Genomic DNA, 10,232 nt, shown 5'->3' on the forward strand with positions numbered 1-10,232 from the left:
ACGGTACACAACATCACAGATGCTAATCTCAAGCTCGAGCTGCATTTATCATTGTTTTTAGACGGCTGAATCAACTAGGAACAAATTTAGAATAAACAGTGTTTACAAATGAGTTTCAAAATCAAATTACGATTCATTTGTATGAAAGTATAATTATCCATATGGATTGCATGAGTATACAAATAAAGTAAAAAAAAACCATAAAATTAATATTATATTAAAATAAATACTATTTATTACAACATAGTCAATAAATTCCTTAGCCAACTGTTGGCTTACAGAGCATCTACTCTAACAATCTCCCACTTGCCCTATAGCCAAGTACCCATAAACTTTAATCCCATTGTTTCGCGACGGTTCTCAAACAATTGTCCTGACAAGAGTTTTGTAAGTGGATCAGCAACGTTATCTGCAGAGGCGACTCTCTCGATTGAAATATCCCCTCTTCCCACAATCTATCGGATGATGTGGAATTTCCTCAATATATATTTCGATCGCTAATGAGACATTGGTTTCTTTGCTTGTGCAATGACACTAGTGTTGTTACAGTACACCGGGACTATATCTACTCCATTAGGAATAACGTCCAACACTTGGACGAAATTCCCCATCCAAAATGCCTCTTTGGCAGCAGTAGATGCAGCAATATATTCAACTTCAGTAAAAGTAACGAAGTAGGATTGCTCATATTTTGTGCTAACACTAGCGGGCCACAAACGTTTGTGTGGATTAAATCAAGTAGACCATGTGCATGTTCACATTTCCATTAAAGGGAGTCTTGGTCATTTTTCCTTTTAGACATGATTCACCAGTAGGTTGAGAATTTAGGTATGATAAGTCAAACAAGTCTTTTTCCACTAGTTTTGCATATTTATTTGGGAAATATGACCTAGTCTAGCGTGCCATATTTGTGCGAGAATCGGATCATCTAATTTTCTTTCGTTTGTTGTTGTTTTCATATGTGCTTGGATATTGTTCAACGGGATATCTTTTAATTTTAAGTTACAGAGATCGTTCATTATTTCTCCTATTTCTATCAAACATCTATTCTTGTAAATATTGCAAACACTTTTAGCTAAAACACAAGCATAATCATCTCTATCAAGCATAGAAATAGAAATAATATTTTTAATTAACTCAATAACATATAGAGCATGTCTCAAAATGAAAATGAAAATATTGATAATGGTTACTGATTATTTTAAAATAATTTTAAGATATAAAATATGGATTTTATTTTCTAAATTTTTCTCCCACTATTTTGACATTTCTACCACCTTATGATGAAAAAGAGAAATCATATTTTCTTATTGGGCATAAAGAGCCTAATTAGACAATTATGATCCCCAATAATATCAGCAAATTATAATTTCTAAAAAGTAGAATCCAATTGCATCCCTCTTCAACCTCTTCGTGTTTAGCCTCACGTTTAATAAGGACCCACTAACATGATGCCGTTTATTCCATGTGTCAAACCAACCCATAAATATTGAATTTTAGTGGACGGTCGCCATGAGTTCTCTCAATAATATGAGCCGAAGTCATGGGAGTTCCACTCAATTCACATCATATGTCTGGTGAACATCACAGCTTTTGGGCATCCAGGCCTCCCTAATAATATGAGTTAGACAATGACCACTACGTGATATAAATTTTGAATTTTATTCAAAATGGGGAATTTTAATTTTAAAATTGTCTCATCAATTTAATTTAAAATTGTGTTCTACGAGTTTGTATATTTGTTGGATTCATGCAACTATTATTTATAATATACATACATGCATACTACTATATATCGCATGTATATCATAATATGGCATTTAATAATAAAATAAATAAAGATGATAGGTCACCAACACTATTAGATCCATATAAGCCAGACATGGATCCATACCCATAACTTAGTTGAATGCAGGGATGCAAATGCAATTTATTACAAAAGCTTCCAATATTTTACATGTCTTCATCTTGTGCAAGAGCCTACCATCTTCCAGTCTTGATCTCTCACTATTTTTAATAATTACATTTGAATAGCTATGACACATAAGGATACATCTCATGGGGTAGGAACGAGCCATAAACCAGACCACTTTAATAATACTGAATATTAACAAAATGAATTAAACAATAAAATATCTTAACATACACCTATTGCATTGATCAAGCCTCTCGATCATCCTTCATGCATTTAACATCACATAAAAACATCAATTAATTAAATAAATTTGATCAATTGATTAAATCACACATCTAGTAATTTTATTATTAGACACCACAATTATTAAAGAAGTTAATAAATTAAATAAACATCTTTTATTTAATTTCTAATTTATTCAATAATAATTGATTTCTTATAAAACTTGTTTTTACCATAAATAACTAAAAATCATTTTCTAATTATTTATTTTACAAGAAAATTATTAATTTACCAAAATTTGATTTTTAAAGAAAAATTGAACAAATTTTCATAAAATTTCAATTTTATCCAAAATTTTGTAAAATCAGAAATCACACTCTAGGCCCGAAAATTCAAGCCTATGACACACCACGATGCCCTAGACGTTCTCTGGCACCCGCCTGAGCTGCCCGCCCGCTTCCTGATCAGTTCGCAGAACTAATGTAATGAATTAAAGTATTTTAGTGACAACCTATCCTTGAGATAGAAGGGGTGACGTAGGAGAATTTTAAATCTCCGAACATCCATAAAAAAACATGTATTCATTTTTCCATACCTTTAGTTTTACAATACCCTACCCAAAATATTCAAATCTATCTCTCAGTTATTTTCGCACTATTTTAGTAAACTGATTGATATTGACATACAAGATTTCGAGATCATTTCCTCAAATAACTGACTCACATTTGAAAAAAAAACTCAAAAAGCCTAGTGTTTATTCAACCCCCCTTTTGAACACTTTATCCGAGTTAACAAATCCTAATAAGTGGTATCAAAGCGACTAAATCTTGTTCTTGAATACTTCCAAATACATATATACGATAACCATGACTTCCTTCAATAAAATTCCTATGTTTTCCAGAGAAGAATTTGATGACTGGAAGATTAGAATGCAAGATCACTAAGCTGCACAAGATGATGATATGTGGTACGTCATGACTAATAAACCAATGAAGATCATGAAAGCAAATATTGTTGTTGCTCAAACTGATAGAACACCTCATCGTATTGAGAAACCACGCGAAGAGTTGACAAGTGAAGACAAAAGAAAAGCTAATTTGGATAATGTTATCAAGGATATACTATACAAGACGTTGGACAAAAACACTTTTAGCAAGATAAAGATATGCAACTCTGCCAAAGAAATTTGGGAGAAACTAATTCAATTATGTGAAGGCAATGAGCGGACCAAGGAAAAGAAACTTTCAGTTTCTGTACAGAGATTTGACAACATCAGAATGAAATCTTGTGAATAAATGAATGAATTCGATTGAATGAGTCAGAAGCATTGTCAACGAACTGAATGTACAAGGAAAAATGTATTCAAATAAAGAAGTTGAACTGAAAGTGACGCGTGGTATTCCCAAGGAGTGGGATGTCAAGAAAATGACCATGATAGAATCGAAAGATCTAAATAAAGTGGAAATTCATGACTTCTTTGCTTATCTAAAAGCATATGAATTCGAGATGCAGACAAAAGAGGGAGAACCGCTCTAAGTGCTCTGAAACTGGAACCAACCATTTGAGTTGAGAAGAATGTTGAACAACTAAACAATGACGCGATGTCATTGTTTGTCAGAAAAATCTGGAGGTTCATGAGAAGCAACCAAGGATCAGTCAAGAGGCATTATCACAAGAATGAGTCCAAGGATGAGCCAAATGCTTGCTACACTGTGGCAAAACTGGTCACTTCATAGATTACTATCCCAAGACGAAGAAGGAAGCAGGAGATCAGTTGAAAAGGTAAAGAATCCCTTTGAGCACAAAAAGAGATCTAAGGATGACAAAACTTCATCTAGAAAGAAGCATGAAGCCTTAGCGGCTGAAGAAAAAAAAGTCTAAATAGGTAGAAATTCACTTTTGACAAATCAGAATCTGAGAGCTCGAGCAGCTCCAGTGATGAAGAAGAGGTGAAATGCCTCATGGCTAATAATGGTGACTGGAATCCAACAGTGAACATATATTTGATTTCAGTTCAACTGATTTTACATGAGAAGAACTTATTTTAACTTTGCATGACATGTAAACAATAGCGAAAGCTTGCTCTCTCCTTTGAGAAAGTTAAAGCAAAGCAAATTTATCCTAAAGACGCAAAACTGAAACCGATTGTTAACAATCAGTTGATCTGTCGAATATGAAAAAAAGAAATTGCTGAGCTGACAGCAGAAATGATGAGAACCAGTTTGTGATTCAGCAGTTAAATTCTAAAAATCCGAGACTAACTAATCTGGTCCAGCTCTTGACCAAGTCATCAATTACATTGACTGAGATGCAAGGACTGTAGATGAAACTCAACTACTCGTTTTCTTTAAAATATACTAGAAATTTTTTTGCTTTAATTCATATCGGCCGAAACACTAAGCATTTAAATATGAATATTTTGCACCATTTAAAAAATAACCAACCAACTATTAGTTGAAAATTCCAAAAGAACACATTTAAAACGCAAATCGTAAACGTAAAACCAACCCTAAGCTAACATTATTTAATAAATAAACTTAATCTACATTATAAAAACAACCTCTCAAAAGCATCATAAGTCATAAAAGTTTTAAAGTATTCATAAATCATAAACTTATTTTATTTGCGGAAAACTAGTAACGTCCTCATGTTGTATGCACCTTCAGTCCAGCTATCAAGACCTCCAGTAATATCAAACCACCTGCATCGATACACCTAGAGAGTCTATTGACTCACCAACCTTAATCATGATAGTAAGTAATACATATATAGTCAAAAGCAATAGTTGAAAATACTTTTAATAAATAACTTTTAATGAACCTAAACTTTAAAGATTTTGCTTCATCCTGTACTTTTTTCCTTTTCTCATATACGTGTACATTTTCCTTTTTATTGAAGTCAGATCCTCAATTGTGACTTTCGTATTAGCTGAAAGTCGATAGATCCATCTATGTATTACCACGTACCAGGCGGCGGGGACATCAGCGACACTGTCCATCTGTCAATTGAGTCTTGGCCTTTCATATCATCGTGTCGTAGTATTAGTCACAATCAATTCACCTCCATCAACGTTCATATTTCCATCACTTATAAAATTCATGCACATATAAATCATTTTTTCTTTTAAACCAAGCAGGCAACGTGTCTTTTAGCATTAACGTTTCTTCATAAAATTTCAAAAACATTTAAAATAACATTTTAACATTTATTATAGCATTCAGGGCACTGCCAGGACCTCTAAAATTTTTCATGCTAAAATGACTGTTTTGCCCCTGAAAACCCTAACTTTCCCATTTAACTTTAGACCATAAAACGACGATCCAAATCCATCCAAACTTAACATATGAACCATAAATACACCCACAATATTCTAGACGTAAACTTAAACTTCTCGAATAATTTCCCAGTTCGTTTTTAAACTTAAGAATACATGCCGGTTTTGACTCGTATGGACTCGAAACTTAACCAACTTGAACCAAAGCTTATTAACACCTAAACTACAACCCAAATCAAGCCCATTAAACCCTTGGACCAGCCTAGGACACCAACTTAATTTTTGTCCCTACCTTTTCGAAAACCCCAGTTTACATACCATGAGTTTCTGCAAGCCTAAGCCCTAACCATCCTGTCCAGCCGCTAACCATCGACCCTAGGACACTACTAAAGCCCTTGAAAACCTACTGGACCAGGCCTAGCACCCCAACCGTGCCCAACCCTTCAAGCAGTGCCTTAGGGAGCCATGCTCGACGCCAAGCTTGCGTACCGGCCCCTAGCCTTCGCACCAGCCATCGTGCAGCCACCCTAGGACCCTACTAGACCCCTATGGATTTTTCTTGAGAAGCCTAAAGCCCACAACCCATCAAACGCATCCCAAACGTGCGCGGCTCCCCCTTGCTTCACACGAACATCGTAGACCTTCGAACCAACTCTTGTGCCGCCATTCTATCACCATCTTGCAGCCCTCTTAGGTCTCCTAAGCATGCCCTCATAGCAGCTACAGCTGTGGCTCTCAAGGGTGCCCTATCCAAAACCCTAGTACTAAAAAAACATGCAATTTTCGTTCAACCTAGTTACCCTCCATGTCCAGCCCTTGTGCAACCTTTTCTAGGCCATTAAACCCTCTAAACTTTATCCTTTTGGTGTCTCTACCAAGGAAGCCCCTTCATGCATCAATAGAAAGAGTTTTAAATCCTAAAAACTTGAGTTCTTGGCATAACATGACATAAAAACGAAAATAATTATAAGGCAACATATTTTTCATGCAACTATACATCAACACATAATATGATGTTGTTAGAAACTTAATTTCGGAAGTTTGACAAATAGAGCGATTAAAGATTGAACTAACTGATCCAGAATACTGAATATAACTGATAAAAAATACGCAAAATATAGTGGTTGCCTAAATGATGATTAGTGCGCAGACAAGGAAACTGAACTAAGCTAACTGAAATGTGTAGTCGACTGGATGATCAGTTGGAAATGATCAGTCTTACTGCAATAAGTTGTGAGATATGAGCTAGTTCCATCGGCTGTGTCAAACCACATAATCAGTTAAGGAATATAACTATCAACCGAAAACTGTACAAAAGCAGAATGTAACATGTAGTGGGAACTGATGAAACTTAATTAATAATTTATTATATGTTAAAACCTGTATTTTAAAATTTAAGTTTCATTAAAATTATAAAATTATGTTATTTTAGTATTGTTTGTTTATATTTAATTGTCTTACTAAATATGTTTTATTTTCAGGTTTTCTACGTGTTGGTAAAATAATGATAACTCAAGCTAGAAAATTCAAATGGAGGTGACTCAAACATGTTTGGAATCCTTGAGAAATTATCTACAACTTTGCAGAAGACATGATTGCCTAAAAAGTTCATTAAGATGATCAAATTGTGCAAATATCAAAAGGAGGACAAATTTACTTTTACTATGACCAGCATATAGTAAAAACATAACTATTTCAATATTTAACCAAATGAGGTGAACCAAGTGGCCAAATTCATCTACAGACAATTCCCCACATGTTTGCCGTTTTGAGCAGAGTCAAATTCGGTGATTAAAGTTGTGGAACAAAGCATTGAAAGAAGGGACATGAATTGAACTTGGAGGACACAAAGAATACTATTGCAACTACATGGCATTAATAAAAATTTTGACCCTTTCTCTCATTTGGCTATAAATAGAGGCCTTGTGCTAGCTTGAGAATCATTCTATCTCATTGTAAAATATAGTGTGAGTGTGTATCAAAGTTCTAAGTTCCAATATATTTTCTTTCATGTTCTCAACTATGAGTGATATTTTAGTGTTGATCAAAAGTAAGCTTATGGCAAGCTAAATCTATTATGTCAAGGTGAAGAGGATGCATTTTGGTGAAGTAAGATTGTTTATATTTTGTATATTCTTTCTTTATTTCTTTTCATTTAGCTAACTTATTTTTATTGTAGGTATAAAAATGAATTATTTGTTGTTATCAATTTACATCAAATGCTTGATACCATTAAAGTGGTTATCTTGATTTGTTGTTTAATTTTGATACAATAAATATTTCATCACTTATTATTATATATATATATATATATATATATTTATATAATATCATAATATTTCATTTAGACGATAGCGTGGCTCTGCCGGTTGTTCTAAATGAAATATTATGATTTAATACTAACATCTAACAATCTAACATTTACTTTATCGCAACTAACTTTTATTTTTCGCATCTAACTTTTACTTTCTCGCAACTAACTTTTACTTTTCGCAACTAACATTTACTTTATCGCAACTAACTTTTACTTTACCGCAACTAACTTATTAAATCAATATATTCATTTAGGCAATAGCGTGGCTCTGCCGGTTGTTCTAAATGAAATATAATGATTTAATTTAACATTTACTTTATGCAATTATTTATTTATATTTATAATTATAATCATAGGTACCATATATAAAATATCGGTTAATTCGGTATTTTTATAGTGGGAACTATATTATATTATGTGTGTGTTTAATTTTCTTGGAACCATTATTTATGGTGGTTTCTTTTGTTTTACTTTTAGTTAAACAATATTACATAAACCAAGAATAAATCCTCAAGCCTTGACAAAATTTATAATTTGTAAACTTCATTCTTGCATTTGGTAATCTATAAATTAATAAATTTAAACTCAAAATAACCTCTCTGAGGATCGATCTCGTACTTACGAAATATATCTTGCAGACAACCTACACTTGGGTGAATTATTATTTAAGTAGTAGCAAGTTTTTGGCGCCGTTGCCGGGGAGGTATAAATTAAGTTTATATTTGTTAATTATGTTTTATTTATAAGTATTGTGTTGTTTTTTTTTATGAGTATTTGGAGTCGAAAAAAAAGTGGTAGACTTATTCGAGTATCTGAAAATAATTTAAACATGGATGATAATTCAAATAATCAAGATAATGATAATAATAATAATAATAATCAAGAACATGATCAATTAAGAACACTTAGGCACCATATGAACCCTATTAGAACTAGTGCCCCATCTTGTTTAGTTTTTCCTCCTGATGCATCTAATTTCAACTTCAAACCTCAAATTATTCAACTTTTACCAAATTTTCATGGCTTAGATTCTGAAAATCCATATTTGCATCTAAGAGAATTTGAGGAAGTTTGTAACACTTATAATGATCAAAATTGTAGCATGGATATAGTTCGATTAAAGCTTTTCCCTTTTTCTTTAAAAGATAAAGCTAAAACATGGCTACAAAATTTAAGATCAAGTTCAATAAGATCATGGGAAGAAATGCAACAACAATTTCTCAAAAAGTTTTTCCCTTCCCATAGAACAAACTCTTTTAAAAGACAAATTACAACTTTTTCTCAAAAACAAGGAGAAACGTTTTATCAATGTTGGGATAGATATAAAGAATTACTTAATACATGCCACATCATGGTTTTGAAACATGGAGAATAGTTTCTCACTTTTATGAAGGTCTAATACCTAAAGATAGGCAAATGATAGAATTCATGTGTAATGGAACTTTTGAAGATAAAAACCCAAATGAAGCTATGGAATATTTGGATTCATTAGCAGAAAATGCTCAAAATTGGGATAATATAGGCACAATAGAACCACCAACAACTAAAAACAATAATTCAACAAATGGTGGTATCTATAATCTTAAAGATGATATAGATATTCAAGCTAAACTTGCATCTTTAGCAAGAAAAATTGAGTCATTAGAAATGAAAAAGAGTGGTCAATTAAAAAGTATTCAAGAAATTGTTTGTCATATATGTGATACACATGATCATGCTACAAAAGATTGTCCAACATTACCTTCATTTAAAGAATGTCTCCATGAACAAGCAAATTATGTTAACAATTATAAAAAACCAATACTAGATCCTTTTTCACCATCATATAATCTGGATGGAAAAATCATCCTAATTTTAGTTGGAGGAATGATAATAATGCACAACCGTCACAACAATATTTTCAAAATAACCAAAATCATCAAGGTTATATTCCTTATGTTACACCTCCAAGAAAAAACTTTGAAGATGTAATTCATGCATTTATCCAAACAAGAGTCTATCAATATTCAAAACAGTCAATCTATGAGTGATTTGAAAGAAACTCTTGCAAAATTTGCATCTGCACTTAATATTCATGAAAAAGGAAAATTTCCATCTCAACCTCAACCTAATCCTAAAAATCAAAATCAAGAATTAAAAAATGAAAAAATTGATCAAATAAAATCTGTTATTACCCTTAGAAGTGGTAAAATAGTTAATGATCCATATAGTAATGAAAACAAGGATCATTTAAAATCAAAGAGTAAGGATGATAATCCTGATACTTTTGAGAATGATGATACCTTAAATTTTAAGAATAATATGGTGAATGATAAATCATCTGAAATAGTAAATAAGTCAAATAAACCTCCACCATTTCCTCATGCATTAACAAATCATAAAAAACAAAAAAGTGATTCTGATATCTATGAAGTTTTTAAACAAGTGAAGATAAATATTCCATTATTAGATGCTATTAAACAAGTACCTTCTTATGCAAAATTTTTAAAAGACTTATGTACTGTAAA

Source organism: Primulina tabacum, chromosome 1 (genome assembly GCF_025594145.1).
Source record: "Primulina tabacum isolate GXHZ01 chromosome 1, ASM2559414v2, whole genome shotgun sequence".
Taxonomy (NCBI): Eukaryota; Viridiplantae; Streptophyta; class Magnoliopsida; order Lamiales; family Gesneriaceae; genus Primulina; species Primulina tabacum.